At 41.0% G+C, this 7,055-nt stretch overlaps 1 protein-coding gene across 2 annotated transcripts in view; it reads right to left on the bottom strand.

Moving 5' to 3' along the window:
• Positions 1-7,055, bottom strand: part of LOC125432722 (pancreatic alpha-amylase-like) — a 29,546-nt gene that overhangs the window by 21,694 nt on the left and 797 nt on the right. Inside the window, exon 1 of one of the 2 annotated variants that reach the window (XM_048496596.1) lies at positions 3,087-3,373. The exons of the other annotated variant lie outside the window; for it this stretch is intronic. The gene's annotated coding sequence lies outside the window, so the exon portion shown is untranslated. Of the gene's footprint in view, positions 1-3,086; positions 3,374-7,055 lie in introns of those variants that run through there. 2 annotated transcript variants of the gene reach the window in all.

A 7,055-nucleotide genomic window follows, 5' to 3' on the forward strand; every position in this document is an offset into this window, starting at 1 on the left:
AATAGAACTAAGTATAGAACGAAGGGGATGAAGTTATATGGTTAATGGGCAAATTAAAAAATAACAAGCCATCAAGTAAGGATGGCATACAGTGAGGGTTCTTAATGAACCTACTAACAAAAATATACTCCTTGTCATGAGCTTTCTTCCAGAAGACTGGAAAGTAATACATGCAATACTGATTAAAAAGAAAAGATCCAGGGAAGATACTGAAAATTACAGGACAGTTACCATTGAGTGAGCCAAATATTTCACCAAAAATAATTAAGTATAAAGATCATCTTCTATTTGGTATGTAACAAGGGGTTACTTTCGCCCAAAATCCATTACCACATCCAAATCTACTCTCAAAAAAGACTTGCTCTTAACATTGTAACATCTGGTCACCATGCCTCTAAATTAATTTTCATTTCCAGAACATGAATGTATCTTGTAAATGATTGACTTGTATTTTTCCCACCATAGTCTCCAAGGACTTGAAATTGCAAGATTTTCATTTGGAGGAGAAACCTATTCACCAAAAAAAGTGTGTGACATGATATTGGTAACCCCTATCTTTATCTATATAATTAACTACCCCACAAAATGTTCGAACCCTCAACCAATGGGTGAACAGGTTGTCCTTGCCTCCCCCACTTCCCCATCTGCCCTCCCCACTACCTGTCATGGCATCCCCTTCTGCATCACCAAGAGATCGGCGCAAATTCTTCCCTTTCTTTCTCAATTGACAATAGCTGAGCACCATTGCTTCCCTTCAGGCTGCTGCAGCTGGAAGGGGAGCAGTTGGGGGGAAGGGCAGGGAAGGCCACTGCACTCTCCCCTACCACAGGCCAGAGCCCATTTCATTGCAATCTGAAATGAGCTTTCCTGCTAGTGTTTTACTAATTGGTTATCAGGGCCAGATAAACCTCAAATAAGTAGTCCATTTCACACTGCACTAATAAGACATCCTGAGGACCTAAAAAAGGCATCTTGGGAAGGAATTCCACACAACTTTTTTCCCAAGATGTCCTCAGAATGCCTTATTTCAGCTCAAGGTGTCTTTTTTAAAAAATGCTTTGAAGTGCACCTTTTTTTCTTGAGGCACCTGCAAGACATCCCCTGCCTGGCTGTGCAGAATGCAGAGCTCAGGAGGCATCTTACTTTTCCCGCCTTACCATTGTTCTCTGGTCAGTTTCACTCTTTGCTTGTGCCCAACAATTTGTGTGCTGATGAAGGGACTCTCCCTGCCTTCTTTTGCCAAAGGGCAATGCTTTTAATAAGACCTGTCCTCCATGGTCCCAATGCTTTTCCATGGGAGTTCTCCAAGTGGCTCAGATTCTTTAAATTAAAATAATTTTTTTTAAAAAAACTATATATTGCTGGAGCCAGCAGGAAGGCCTGAGTACAAATATGTACTTTTGGGGCTGAAAGGGCACCCAGGATCAGAGCCTGCTACAGCAAATAGAGGAAAGGAGAATCCCTTTACCAGCACACAAAATCTCAGGAGAAAGGAAGGCAGAACAAGTCAATCCAAACTTTACATAGAGTTCCAGAGAAGTCCTAAAGCATCCTGAGATGCAGTGATGGCACTTCCGGTTACACATTCTGAATGACAGTGCAGCAAGACATTATTTTGGTGAGTTGCCACCTTCCTGAGTATTCCTAGGGATTGCTGGCAACTGTAACAGTAATCCAAAGAGGTTTTAGGGCCTGAATGAAAATATAAGGGAATTCTAGGTTCCCATGGATTCTGAAAAATCAGCTTATTATAGTAACTTTTTCATTCAACACAGGTTGACAACTGGGTCTAAAAAAACAGTTTTCACATGCCAACTTCAGAAAATTTTTGGACTCCTGATCATCCCAGGTCATATCTCTGCCAAAGAATAAGGGTCCAAACACTATATTCCAAACACCAAGTTCTAAGAGTGGCAAGCAGCCTATTGAAAAATGATGCATTTCAGCTGATCAACAGTTTGGCAAGAAAGAATAATGGTAGAAATGGAATCTCAGTTTTTCCCCTCCAAGTAACAGATTGATGAGATTTCAGCTTTTCATATAGAAGTCAACACAGAGAGCCTTGGATCAGCAAAAGGAAGAACATCAACAGGATCTGTTTTCACATAAGGTTTATTATTCAGCTAGAGATATGCATAAGGAAGCCAGCTTCCATGCCCATATGCCATTTAGGTAGATCAGCAGATATTCAAACTTGTGCTGTATTTTATTAAGCAATCTCTCTCTCCTGTTGCTTTAAATACAGATCCTAAAAGAGAGATGGGGAGGGGGGAGCATGCTCTTTTTGGAACCTGTTTCACTCTGGAATGTGCCAGTTTATATTGTGCAAGTTGCCAGAGACTGTTTCCACCAGCTGTCCCTGCATTTCACAGTCATAACTGGAGGCAAAATTATTTGGAATGAACAATTTTTACATAGTCCTTTTCAAAGAGGAAATAAAGTTTTAGTACTTGTAAATCCAGCTGAATATGGACCAAAGATGTACAAACTGATTAATGCACTGCTCACTCTGTAAATTCGAGAAAACTTAGCCAAATATTTTTATGTCCCCTGATACTTTTTATATTTTCCCATGGCAAGATGGACATTATTTCCTGAATTAGGCAGTGTGGAAAGATTTTAGAACACATTTTAGGTTGTTTGAATGACATCTGCATTTGGAGCTGTTTTGCAAATGAGCCTACAAAAAGTTTACTAGCCTGTCTGCCTACACATTATTATAAAACCACGAGCCTATAAGAAAAGAAGACTGTTCTAGGTTGTTATGGTTCCACAGTACCGTTACTATCCAAGGGCAATTTTTACTCAGAGGATATAACTATTTAGAAGATGAGCAGCCCAATCCAGATGCCTGGGAGGGCGGGGATGGAGCGCCAGCCCCAGCGGGCTTTCTAACGGTGTGGGGAAAGTAAAATAAAACAACACCACTGGAAAGCACTCCATAGGGCTGAATGGACTTACACCACTGAAAAGGGCGGCGTAAGTCTAAGAGCAGAGGCCGTGATACAACTGCCGCAAACCTGGGGTGGAAGCTCAGGTTCCAGAGGAACAAATCAGATATTACAACCTATAACTAACACACATACCTGCTCATGCCTGTTCTGTCACTATAGCCGTTCTTATCTTCTTGAATGGGCTCCCAAAAGCTTTGATGGTCTTGGGAAGTTGGATTAACAGGGTTTTATTGTATTTCAACCTTGGAACTGAAAACTGCCTCATGCCTTAGGATGCAAGTATATTGAAATCAAATGGATCCAAGGCACATCACAAAGCTAGTGAAGCAGCTGATTTGAACCCCACAACTGCCAATGTGCCCCTGCATCACACTGGAGAACTGATTGCAACCGATCATCGATGAATAAATAAGATGACGTATCTCCTGTGCAATTATACTCTACAGCTGCGATTCAGAGTATAAACTTTTCGCTACTGCCCTCTAGTGTTTGGCTAAGAAAATCAATACACAAAAGCTTCAGGTTTTTCATTTTATAAATCCTGGAGTGACTATGGGGCTTCTTCCCCTTGCACATGTGCTTCTTGAAAGCAAACATTTTTGGCTCCCTCTGATTTAACACAAACAGAAGCATCTGTTTTCAGTTACTGGCCTATCGATTCCATGACACAGTTCATGCACACTTGGTAATTACCCCAATTTGGAAAGGTTTAAAGATAACAAACAAGAGGGAAAGCAAGAACTAAGTTGAAGTTGGCACTGTTTATTCTGGGGCTTTGCAGACGTTTTTATCCATCAGCTGTTTGAAATATTCCAGAAGGGTAGCTGTGTGAAGTCAGCTGCAGATAAAACGACAAAAAGAATCTCGTACATATGGATCAGACCAGAGTCCATCTAGTCCAGCACTCTGCTACTTGCAGTGGCCCACCAGGTGCCTTTGGGAGCTCACATGCAGTATGTGAAAGCAATGGCCTTCTGCTGCTCCTGAGCACCTGGCTGCTAAGGCATGTGCAATCTCAGATCAAAGAGGATCAAGATTGGTAGCCAAAACAAAGTTATTGTGGCATAGGTTTCCATGAGCCAGAGAGGATTCTTATTCATAAAAAGCTTATCACAATAAATATTGGTCTTCAAAGTATGATAAACAAGAAATACGTTTTCTACTAGAAATTAGATGAGTCATAAGAGAGGATGCTTGTGGTAGGACAAGATAAGACTACTGGATAACTAGGCTGAAGGGCAAGGCTTGTATCAGATTGTACGCATTGAACAGGCTTAATAGGCTGATGCATATTAACTTCTCCTCCTGCTCTGATGACAAACTGTATTATAATGAATATACAGGAAGAAAATGGGAGGGGCAACATATTAAGTAGGAACATGCAAATAGGCAGACTGGAAAGTTGTGACTCTAAGTACCCTTCGCCAATGGGGGAACAGAGAAGGTGTGCAGAATTTGGGAGAAAAGAACAAACATGTTGAGGATGTGTTGTTTTGGTGGAGTCTGCCCATGTAAGGATGTCTCACCTTTCTTTGCCAATAAAGCTACTTAAATCTCTCCCCAAACTCCATCCTCCAATCATTTCACAAACCAGAGATGGTGGAGTATAGGATAACTTGGGGGTAAGGTCAGGTTTCGACTGGCCAAGAGTTCTGACCTGTCACACTGGTGTTTGCGCATCTTAGAATCTGAGGAATAGGAAGGGGTTTGAAACGTGTGATGACAGCAGAGGTTAGCACAGGAAAAGTAATTCAAAACCCCACCCACCTGACACAGCACCCAAGATCCCCCAACCATGTGGCTTTGTCAAGATTGCTATCATTCCTATATTGCTTACCTGATCAAGAGAAAAGTCCCTGGCATAGAAAGGGGTGAAAGACAGCTTAAAGAAATTCCTATTAAAAAGGGTGTTTATTGTAAATAAATATTTGAGAACATAAAAGCAGTTTGTTTTTAGCCAGTAAGAAGGCTAGAGAGGTTTCTGTTGGTTAAAGGAAATCAGTCATTGTTTCTTGGATACCCACTTAGTAAATGCAACAGGCTGGCTACGATCCTTCCTGGAGGACGAGGTGTGTCACAGGGAAGATGCATCATTATATTTTATTCTGATATTAGTTGTATAATTTATGTATTCACCATATTTTAATGATATATGCTACATTAGTCACCTCAAGCCCCACTGCATCAGGGAGGTGGGACAAAAATCATACTAAATAAATAATTTTTTAAAAAAAATTGTGGGTAAAGGGATGAGCTTACTCATTACTGATTGAAATACATAAACTATCTTCCCACCTTGATTCACTGGCAATACTGCTTTGTGAGTTCATACCCTTGGGTCCTGGAAATATTGCAAAAAGGAACATCTATGTCATACAGTCAGTTATGCATGATAAAAAGGAGGACCTCATAAAGGGCTGTATGAATCAGGGCTTATAACCTGCTGTTCAATGTGAACCAATACTATAGAAAAGCATTGCGACAGATATGAAAAGTCAGTTTGATGTGATACATTCATACATGCAAGCCACTATCTCATTAACTTGCATACTTAACCAGCTACTCATCTGTCCATTTAACACAAAACATGCCAGATTTAAAATAGCGTGATATAGTGATTAAGAGCAGATGGACTCTAATCCAAAAACTGTGTTTGATTCTTCTCGTCCACAAGAGCAGCGGACTCTTACCTGGTGGATCATATTTGCTTCCGCACTCCTACATTCCTGCTGGTGACCTTGGGCTAGTCACAGTTCTCTCAGAACTCTCTCAGCCACATGTACCTCACAAGGTTGTATGCATTTATGCAGGGACAGAAAGGGAAAAGAGTTTGTAGGCCAACTTGAGTCTCCTTACAGGACTGAAAGGCAGGGTGTAAATCCAAATTCTTTTCCACTTTTGTATTTATCAAATTGCAATTCCATTATTACCAGATATATAACTTTCTAAGTAATAAATGAATATAAGTAACCATCTCTGTCATCCCTCTGCCCCAGCATATAACTGTTGGAATATTCATGGAGGTTTACTTTATTTTTACAATGTATATCCTGCCCTCCCCATTATCCAAAATGGTGGGATGCAGCAACCCTCTTTGGTTGGGGAAATTAGCTGTAGAGCACAAGGTCGCTTAACGTGGCTTAAGAAGCGTTGGGTAATTTGATCAAGATATATATACAGCCACTGACGTAGAGTAAATTGATCTTTGCTGATGATGCAGTAAGAAACAATAGCTACCAGTTCTTGGAAAAATAACTCGCCTATCAAGCCCAAACTTTGAAGTCAAATTCCAATGTTTTAGAGAAGGTTTCATGTGATAAGACAGCACTTGAACATGTAGGCCAGACCCAACCTTTCCTCAGACGAGTGTTAAATGTGGAATTTGAACAAGATCTGGCTCAGAGTGACTTCATAATGGTATACAGTAAGCAGAAGAGCACAACCAAAGAATCTGATGAAAGCCTCACTGTCGGTTCCATTTTCCATCTGATCCTTTACAATGTTTCTCCACCCTCCCTTTCTCCATTAATTGAGCCCTAAGCCACTTCTGGTATGATCTAAGACTGACTTCCAGTTAAGATTAGAAGAAGAATAATTTGGATTTATATCCCCCCTTTCTCTCCTGTAGGAGACTCAAAGAGGTTTACAATTTCCTTGCCCTTCCCCCCTCACAACAAACACCCTGTGAGGTAGGTGGGGCTGAGAGAGCTCCGAGAAGCTGTGACTAGCCCAAGGTCACCCAGCTGGCGTGTGTGGGAGTGCACAGGCTAATCTGAATTCCCCAGGCGGAAGAGCAGAGAATCAAACCTAATTCCTCCAGATTAGATACACAAGCTCTTAACCTCCTACACCACTGCTGCTCCTAGTTTAGTTCATCCATAGTTTAGTTCATCTATGTATGGAGCTAGATACATCCATACTTTCTGTAAACAAACAAAACAAAATAGTGGCCAAAAGGATGGTGCTTCGGATCACAGGATTCACCTAGGCTGATTCCGCATGAGCCAAAAACAGCAGTGTGAAAAGAGTGTAAAAGGGTTTATACTGTTTTCACACCGCTGTTTTTGGCTCATGCGGAATCAGCCCTAGACAAAAAACAAC

The sequence above is a fragment of the Sphaerodactylus townsendi genome, linkage group LG05 (genome assembly GCF_021028975.2).
Source record: "Sphaerodactylus townsendi isolate TG3544 linkage group LG05, MPM_Stown_v2.3, whole genome shotgun sequence".
Taxonomy (NCBI): domain Eukaryota; kingdom Metazoa; phylum Chordata; class Lepidosauria; order Squamata; family Sphaerodactylidae; genus Sphaerodactylus; species Sphaerodactylus townsendi.